The 10,617-nt window shown below is 35.3% G+C and overlaps 1 pseudogene; it reads right to left on the reverse strand.

Annotated features, from left to right (window-relative positions):
* Positions 1 to 4,295: 4,295 nt before the first annotated feature.
* On the reverse strand, positions 4,296 to 4,757 carry LOC149205417 (E3 ubiquitin-protein ligase PUB22 pseudogene; annotated as a pseudogene).
* Between the last annotated feature and the right edge of the window lie 5,860 nt (positions 4,758 to 10,617).

The raw sequence follows: 10,617 nt of genomic DNA on the forward strand, positions 1-10,617 counted from the left end.
GTCAATCCTTTCTTAAGGTCTTCCATCCTTCAATCACTAGCTTGAAAATAGTGAATAAGTTCCCCTTTTCCAAATGATGCAACCTCTAGTTACCAAAAATTCAAAAGAAAATCTAGTGATAACATAAGCTCTCTTTCTCATAATCTATCCCCCTTGACACTCCTAATTATTAATCAAGAAGAGCCAAATTTATACAATAAATTAAAATACAAAACAAAGGATTACTCCATATTCCTTAACTGAGTCTACAAATAGATAATTTGTTGATTATAATGATTTTTTCATAGAAATTGGAGGGTGTGTTTGTTGTGTTGTTAAAAAATTCCATCGTTGTCCCTTGACTTGTTTCTCTCCTTGTGCATAGGATTTTGGATAAGAATCATATTTGGAGGATTGGATTCATCCATTAGATCATGGCTCCTATATTGCTTAGTTGGGGGAATTATTATTATCTTGTACATAAAATTGAAATGTTAATAAAAATCGCATTATATTATTCAAATTTCAAATAAGATATGAAAACTAGTAAAATTGGCTAAAACCAATAATTTTTACTTGAACACTTAAAGCCAAAATACACATTAAAACCCCCTTTTTTTAAACCTTAGCACTAGGTGCTACACTCAAACTACCTACATTATTAAGCATTAGAATTCAATTCTAACTAGGATATCGGCATAGCGACTTCCCAGAGATTTTAATATTTTTTATTAGGTCGATGTAACAACAATCATTTAATAAACAACCCTCTACCACTTGAAAGCACCAAAGGTTCAATCCCTTGGAATATATGAGATCAACCAAATCAAGAAAACAATTTAATAAACTCAAATATGATATCAATATGGCAGACAAACAACATTCATCGACAATAATTTTGTCTCAGTTTCTATTAGTTAATAATCTCAGGTGTTGTTATATTAGATATTACTCAAAACGAAATACAAAGGAAATCATTGCAAAATGATGAGGTCGGGACATGGAACCTTTCACTAGAAGCTTGTCTACACTTTTCACATGTCACATGTTTATAGGGTAAAAGTTTGAGTAAGAAACTAACATGGCATACCATATACTAGAGATTTTATAAAAATGTAGATTTTAAATCTCTTGATATTATGATATCGGAACTTTTACAACATGATGTCAAGAATGACTTCATAGGTGATGACATAGTGATATCATGTGTAATACACATGTTACAGATGATGATGTAGCAATTCCATGTGCAAGACACATGTTATTTCATTTTTAGGTCATGAAAAGTTCAAATTGAATGCCAATTGTCAATGGACATGTGAGATGCCACATCAAATGAAACATCAACTAACACATCATATACCACATCATATGGAACGTGATATGTGCATGTCTCAGAACATGGTTGGGTTTCAATGAATGACGTGGCATGTTGACATGGCCTATTGGCATATCAGGATCTCTATTTTTTGTGAAGTTTTATATACAGAAAACCATTGATATGTCGATATCAAAACACCAAGGTATTGACCATATTTGAATATTAGGGCATCCATCCATACCAACATATCGACAAACATGGCATAATGGAAGATCAGGGAATTGATCATACTAGAGTATCAACATTTCATCTAGTTTGCAAAAAATTCTAATATTCTAGTATTCAGATTTCAAGATGCCTAGTTTTTTTTTACTAATGTGAAAAAACTCGTTATTTGATGCATATCCTTGTTGTGTGTACCTTGATATTAGTACTTCGAGTTTTTTATAGAAAAACATGAAGTAAAGGTCGAGGGTTGATATTCTAGTATGAATCAAAATTTGTGGTTTCAAAATTAAACAAGAGAGGAGAAGATGGCAAAATTTTAGGTTTTTTGAATTTTTGGGTTTTTAATGAATTTCAATGTTTTTACTATTTACAATATAAGAATTATGGGATAAGAAAAATTCCTAATAAAAACTTTATTTTCAGGAAAAAAAATAATAATAAAAAATAAATAAATAAAAAATAAAAATAAAATAAATAAATAAATGTATGTATATATATATATATATATATATATATATATATATATATATTAAAAAAAATAAAAATAAAAATAAAAAAATGATTGAAGGATCTAAAAAAATTCAACATAATCAATTACAAAAAACGAAAATCAAATTGAAAGATCTAGTAAATTCACAAATAATTTGTTGAAATGAAATTTTGGTAGGAGGGATCCTAATTTTTTGGCAAAAATTTAAAGGGGGTTGTTGAGGCTCAACAAGTGGCAAAACACTTGGTGAAGCAGTGATCTTTGTTTAATTTTCTCAAAAGTGTTATTCACACTCAATGCTAAAGATAAGCGCAATAACTGTAAGAATACATTTCTTAATAATGCATCTTGTTGTCTCCTGGAGACAACCTCTGGCTGCAGGAGGTCATTGCCCAAGCCATCTACAAAAACTTATAAAGATTTTAAATTTATAGTTGGAGAGAGAGATCATAAGAGATGCAATGATCTTTCTAGTTCAAAAACTTATCCTTTAAAACTAGAACGACTAAGGCCATGAGGATTGCAGAGTTTTTAACTTACAAAGATGGCTCGAGGAAAGACAAAGAAGGATAGGGTTACAACTAAACATTTAAGAATTTGAGCTTTAACTGTGTAAAGAATGATGAAAGAAACAATAAATTGTGAATGAATTTTCGGAAAGATGGAGCACCCATTAAGGGATTCAAATAAAAAACATGAGTACCATTTGCAAGGTAAATTCATAATCCTCACTTAAAAATGTTGTTGCTACATACACTCATACCAACAGAATAAAACATAAATGGAATGATAAAAACATAGGAAAGAAAACAACATTGTAAATTACCCAATGGCCTTGGAGTATGCCCTAAAACTACTTCTGCTTGGCTAGGAGCTCGTCTTCCTCGGATGTAAGGAAACAGGTTAATGGCCCAAGACCCAAAGACATCTGGAAGGAGTGAAAGCATGCTCCCTTACGGACCACCAGCGGGTTATTCTAGGTGGCGTGGTTTTCCTTGAATAATGGTGATGAGTTAGTATGAATTCGCTGATAACAGCGAGAGATAATTGTCCTCACCATTGTTTGATAATTGAGTTATGATAGATTTCCCCCTTGATTTTTTTTTTACAAATTACCCAATGTTAAAACTAATCTTTATTGATAAAATTTCTAAAAGAATTTCATCATTACCATTCTTGTGGATTCTAAAACCGTGAGCCCCAAAACCCTTTTCTCTCCTTCGTTTTCACTTTTACTTTTCTCAGTTTAACCGTCAAAAATCAATTTTAAAATTGATTGCATTTTGAGTTACAAAATTATTGGTTACGTTTAGAAGGATTTATAAATAAAATGACAAAAAAACATACAATAAATATAAATGACAAAAAAACATACAATAAATGAATTTGGCTCCACAACAGCTGCAAAGTGGATGATGATTGCAGGTCTCCAGTAAAATTTGGATAAACCAATTAGAGCACGTGTCCCAAGTCAAGCATACGATACCAAATACTGGTAGAAGATGAATATCAAAGATGAGTCTGACCTCCAATAATGCCAAGAAACTTTTAAATGTGAATATGAACATGTTCAAAAAAACACCGTCTAAAATTCCTTTGCACTTGTTTCGTTCTCTCGAAAACGTTTCTTAGACAAACCTATTTGTTGAAAATTTATTGACCACATAAGCATTATTTATAATCTCCTTCTTCCTTGATAAAAATAGCTAAATCACACAATCACAAAAGTATAATCATATATTATGCACAAATGGTGCATGTGTAAACACACTCACACACAGATTTACATTCAGATTACTCTATTAAATAGAGTTTCTGAGATCTAACTTATTCCTAATTTAGATAGAGAGGTTGAGAGAATTTCTCAACCATCACAAACCAATTTCTCAAATATGGAATGTAAGCATTAACTCCATTAATTCCAACATCCCCCCTTAATGATTGCATTACATGAAAATAACAAAATAATGAAGCTTATCAGTAGATGCTCCATCAAGTTGCCTCGTAACCCTCGGAAAGGTGTAGTTGGCAAGTTGGATTCCCGAGTTCCCTTCCTCAACTCCCGAATCAAGGACCTCCTGAAGTCAATTACTGGACAGCATCCCAATCTGTCGCATAACCTCATTAGGAAACCACTTCCACGTCTACCACTAATGAGGGATCCTTCCCTAGATCCGCAATTGCCATACTATCTGGACAACCATCCATATTGAGCCTTACTGCTACTTGATCTTTAAATACTGGCATCAGACACATAGTTAAACTACTACTTGATCTTTAAATACTGGCATCAGACACATAGTTGAACTGCTGGTTATTTGCATGCAATTTCAATACCTCCTTCGCCTTCTGCTTCGTTTTCTCTGCGCAACAGAGTTGTTGAAGAATACACAGTTTAGACACACCTCCACACTGAAGCATCTCCCAAAGAATCGACGCAGTTGAAGAATATATGCAAAGCGACCAAAGAATTCGAACTGCTTTCTGAGTGGCAATTTCTGAAACCCTAATAATCTTGTTGGAGACGACAGCAATGCCCATCGCGTGATCAGCCATGGCAGCCCTTCCTTCTGCATAATCCACTAGCATGTCGAGCAGATCTAATATATTTTCACACTTTGGCTTCTTGGCCTCTGGAAGTAATTCAATCAGACAAAATATTGTGCCTGCCTCTATAGCCATTAATCTGTTCTTTCTGGACTTTTTACATATTGCTATGAGGACAACCAAGGCAGCCATGATCGCCTGATGGCAGGATTCACCCTTTATGATCTCTAGGAGACCTTGGAAAATATTAATCTTTTCCCTGCCGATAAATTCCCAATCAGATATCCAAGTGGAAGCCTTATGCAATAAAACGACCGCGCATTCCTCACCTTTTTCAATCAGATTCCAAACGTGGATTCCCTGTGAAACATGACCGGGTGACCGATCCCCGCCGGGTAGTTGGAAACAAAACAAGCAGCTTGCCAGCCACGATGGGTACTGTATTCATATAAGCTCTGGGCATTTCCAGATAAAAGCAGTCCAGCACATCATAGTTGGCAGTACCCAACGATAGCAGAACCACCGACAGCGTCAGGGAGCCCGACGGCGGCAAGATCTACTACGGCATCGCCACGCCCCGGGGCCTCTAGACGTTTGGAAGCCTGAAAGGGTCGGCGCTTGACACGTTCTGCCTGAGGCTCAAGTTTTGGATCTCGTTCCCGGACGGATCAATACACGCACTTTTAATTAACTACAGACAACCCAAAAAAGACGGTCCAGCTCCACGCAGTTGCTCCTCAGGTAGCAGCGCTCCTCAGATGGATAACACAGGTTCAGATCTAGCTCTAGTACCATGATAAAAATAGCTAAATCACACAATCACAAAAGTATAATCATATATTATGCACAAATGGTGCATGTGTAAACACACTCACACACAGATTTACATTCAGATTACTCTATTAAATAGAGTTTCTGAGATCTAACTTATTCCTAATTTAGATAGAGAGGTTGAGAGAATTTCTCAACCATCATAAACCAATTTCTCAAATATGGAATGTAAGCATTAACTCCATTAATTCCAACATTCCTTTCAATTTATCCCTATCTATTCGACAACACTTCGCTTTGATGGATGTTTACCAACCATAATATTTTTACCTTCACCACTTTGTCCATCTCTTTCCTTCTAATTTCTCACAATTGTGTATCTTCAAATTTTGCAATGATGCGAGGGGCAATAACATTCCGAGGACAATTCTTTTAGTGACTCACAAAAACATTTTCAACCTCAAATTGACTATCATGTCTAGCCCCATATAACTCCAATAGTATTTGACTTGTGTTGTAATAAAAAAATGATTCATGTATCTATATGGTTCCTTGATTTATCACTGTCAATGATTTTAGATGTATAAGTGCATGATGATGAAATTTTGCAGCTCAGGGAGAAATTCCCTCTTTGGGGAAGCCTTTCTCACCCTAAGGAGACCCTACTAGCCCTCGGAAGAATTTAATTTGCACATGGGAAAATATTATTTTTAATGTGGAACCATGTCGTCATAAAAAGTACAAGTCGTCCTAGAAGAGAAAATTTGACCCCCCAGAACCTCATATAAATAGACATCACTTGGCATCACATAGAGGCATCATCACACATTCATCTCTTCTTCTCTTGGTTCAATTTGGTATGAAATTGCAAGGTCCGAGTTCACACGAGCGAAGGGGAGAGGGCAAATTTGTTGACCAATATTGACTTCTGTTTTGGATTTGTTTGACTAGAGTTGACCTGGGGAAGTTTGACTTTGTTTGAATGGGATTATTTTGGAGGTTTGAGTTGACCTAGACTTTGACTAGAATTTTTGTAGCATTTTGACTAGTGTTGACTATAGAAGTACGACTATGGTTTTCATAGGTCAAAATTTGACTTTGACCAAAGTTGTGGGTAAATTTAGGGGTTATTTTGACCAAGTTTGACCAAGCAAAAAAGGTCACATTCTTTAACTAGTTGACCAAAGATTTTGAGGTTGATTTTACCATTGACCAAGGACTGGTTAGGGTTGCATTAACTATTTTTGTCTTTGACAAAAAAATTGTAGATTTTAAGTTTGACCATATTTGACTTTTATGCTCATCATTGAATGGATATTGATTAGTTAATTTGGTTGGTCAAGGTTTTGACCTTTGAATATTTGTTGATGTACTAGGACTATGTATCTCTTTTCTGAACATTTGATGAAAATATAATAGAAGAAGAATTTAGAAAGAGTCTTCCCCCTTGTGGAGTTTTTTCCTTAGTCTTTAACCAAATATTTGTGTCTCTGTTGTTCTTGGTTGTATTCTATTGTGCATATGGTTTTATGTTCTATCTATGATTGCTTATTGTTATTGGAGGATTAAAGATATATTGGATAATTGACCGTTATTGGAAGAAGAATTGTTATAAGTGATTGTTGCAACATAAAACATTGAAAAAATAACATGGTATCAGAGCTAAGGTGAAGACAAGCCCAAGGAGACAAGAGAAATCACCCTTTGAAGATATCTTATCCATTGTCGAAGATCACTTGACTTGGTCAAGATGTCTACCTCATACTTCAATATTGAAGCGAAGTTTAATTACTTATCAAACTATGTTGTTTGGAGAACCATGTTGGATGTGACTTTGGATGAAATTGATGTTTTGGAATATGTTGAAGGAAAAGTACCTGAGCCTCCAGAGAATGCTTCTTCTACTATCAATTCCAAGTACAAGAAATGTGAGGTCAAAGCAAAGATAATTATCATTGGTTCTTTGAGAGACCATTTGATTATTTATATTTCAAATTTGAAGAGACTAGGATGATTTCCAAAGGGAGAATTCATAAACATGAAGAAGGACAACTCTATGCCTTTGTTTCCCAAGCCAAGAAGAATAAAGGAAAAGGAGGAACATCAAAATCAAGAAAGCAAGGTCAAGGATTCAAGAACAACAATCAAGGATTTAAGAACAACAATAGAGGATTAAAGAAGGATACATCCAACATTGAATTCTACAATTGTCATAAGTATGGTCACTATGCCTAATATTGTCTGGAAGAAATAAGGAACAAGTGATGAGGAAAGAGAGGAGACCCTCTTGCTCGAGAAGAGACTCATCGTCATCCCAAGAGATTAAGGAATCCTAGGTGATAATAATGCAGTTGAGACTCAAGAATATTTCCTTATTTCTTCTCTTTCTAGTTCTTCTCTTTCAGATTTATTTGATAGTTGTCTAGTGGATAGTGGGGACTCTAGACACTTCACTAGTTATTGTGAAGTCCTCTCAAACCTATTTGAGAGGGAGATAAATTTGAATATCATTCTTGGGAACATTTCTACTTATCCTATGAAGGGGTTTAGTTCTCTTTCATTTCATTTGGACTATGGTCAAACTATACATACACAAGATGTTCCATAAGTGTCATGTTTGAAAAAGAATCTTGTGTCTATATCTTCCTCGAGGACAAAGAAATGAAAGTTGTCTTCATAAATGGAAAAGTCATCACTTAGCCAATGGAATATTGCCTGAGGGATGCATTCACATTAGGATCAAGAATTGAAGGCCTTTGTAAAGTCAATGGAAGACCAATATGAGCATTGATTCATGATAGTAATCATCAGTGTGAGTTGCGGCACAAAAGATTCAAACATCTTCATTATGAAGCCTTGCCTAAGGTGAGGAAAATGGTTTCTGGAAAGCCTGAGGTTCAAACAAATCATGATGGAGTTTTTTCTAGGATGTGCAAGTGGAAAGAAGGCGAAGGGACCATTCCCTTCTAGCATGAGTTGGAAAAATGGAATACTTCAATTAATACATTCTAATATATGCGGATCCATGCCATTGACTTCACCTGGTGGCTACTTGTACTATATAATATTTGTGGATGACTTCTCCCACAAGACATGAATTTTCTTTTTGAAGCACAAGAACTAGGAATTTGACATGTTGAGGGACTTCAAAGCACTGATAGAAAATCAAACAGGAAAGAAGATCAAAGTCTTTAGGTCTAACAATGGAGGAGAATTCATTCCAAATGAGTTCATTGACTTTTGCAAGAAAGTTGGAATCAAGAAGGAGACCATTGTACATTACAACCCTGAACAACATGGTGTAGCTAAAAGTAAGAACAAGACCATCATGGAAGTTTCCCAAGCTATGTTACATGATCAAAAGCTACCAAAGTTTTTATGGGGTGAAGCTACAAAAATGTTGTCTATATTCAAAATAGGACTCCTCACCAAGCCTTAGGTGACATGACCCCGGAAGAAGTTTTCACATGTGCAAAGCTAAATGTTAGACATTTGAGGGTCTTTGGCTGCCTTGTTTTCTTTCATGTGCCGAAGGACAAAAGGAACAAGCAAGAAGCTTAAGGGAAAAAAGGTATGTTTGTGAGTTATTATGAAAATTCTAAAGCTTATAGAATATATGTACCTGGTCAGAGAAGCATGAGATGTGACAATTGATGAAGATGTTGTTCTTGGAAAAGCAAGGGACTCTCCTCTCCTTGCCAATGTTGAAAAAAAGGATGTTTCCATGGAAGACTCCCCTATGCTTGAGCTAGAGAGTGATATTTTTGATGATTCCATGACCCATGGAACCCTTGGATCTCTCTCCGTGTGATCCTCCCTCCAAGAAGATAGCACTATGGCTTCATCACACTTTACAAGATGTTGACAGACATGCTACTATAAGAGGAACCTTCAGAGAAAGAAAGAATCCATGTCAATATCAGAGATATGTTGTAGCAATGAGCAACATGATATAGGCTAAACCACACACTTTTGAAGAAGCAGTGAAAGAAAAAGTATGGAAGGATGTTATGGCCAAAGAATATGAGTCCATCATGAAGAATGATGTATGGGAAGTGGTTCTGAGACCCGAAGGAAAGTCTGTTGTGACTTCTAAATGGTTGTACAAGATTAAGCATGGTGCATGTTGTAGTCAATTTTCTTTTGTTCTAAAAAATAAAATGTTAAAAGTCATATATGCAAAAATAAATAAATAAATAAATATATATATATATATATATATATATATATATGAAAAGGAAACAAAAAGAAGAAAATAAAAAGGAGGAAAATATAGTTAAAGGACTCTTTGTGCATATGTTTTTAAGATCTAATGTTTTGATGAAAGATGGAACAAGCCCGCTACATTGGAGGGAAAGTTTGGATTGTTAATAATATTTAAAATATGTTTCACTTGAAAAGTGGGACCAACCCCACCACAGTGAAGCGAAGTGAGAATTAAAGAATGTGAAAATATTCTAGCACGATGTCGTTGCATGTATCTATGCTATGCATATAGTGAGTTAAACATAACAAAGGGATCGATTGTTATGCGGGAGAGTGCCCCCGTTGGCAGTCTTGGGAAAACCATTATTGGGGTGGTTGATAGTTGTGATCAACCCCAACAACACTCCTTCATGAAACAACTAGCCACCTTGGGTGCCCCCATGAGTGGTAAGCAGTTTCTGCCATACCATGACTCTGCGGCAAGCAAGCGGGATCAGGAAAGTGATCATCCTTCACAAAATTCCACGTCACGCCACCCCACCCACCCTTTTCCATGTTATCTTCCATGTTGTCTACCACGTCATCCATCTATACTCCTTTTTCCACATTATCATAACGTTATTTTTCCTGCTCTCCATTTATAAAACCCCGTTTTTGCCCAATTTACTCATTTCAGCTATTTTTTTCACGACAATTGTTGTTGTCTTCAAAAACATTAACTCTATCACCAAATTGCTCGCAAAGTTTACTAGGTATTTAAACAACCACAATCACTCTGCCAAATTTTAAAGGAAATTCAAAATGACTAAAAAAGTTGTTATGTCTGGTTCTTCAATTCACATTCCTCTCATGGACATGGAGTGTGATATCTTTTATCATGTCTATCCATTTAATTTGATGGAAATTCGTCAGAATGTCCTTGTTGACTAGAGTGAATTAGAAATGTCATCCATAATGGTCAATTCAAGTCACTCTTTGCAATTATTCCTCAAACATATCTTTTCCTAGAGTTTTTCATCTGGTTTACTTCGTCCTTGTATCCTCAGAGGTGTTATGTCATGAATTCTTTGGGAGA

The sequence above is a fragment of the Pinus tabuliformis genome, chromosome 1_2 (genome assembly GCF_031772625.1).
Source record: "Pinus tabuliformis cultivar Carrire ecotype Pingquan chromosome 1_2, CPIR1, whole genome shotgun sequence".
Classification (NCBI taxonomy): Eukaryota; Viridiplantae; Streptophyta; class Pinopsida; order Pinales; family Pinaceae; genus Pinus; species Pinus tabuliformis.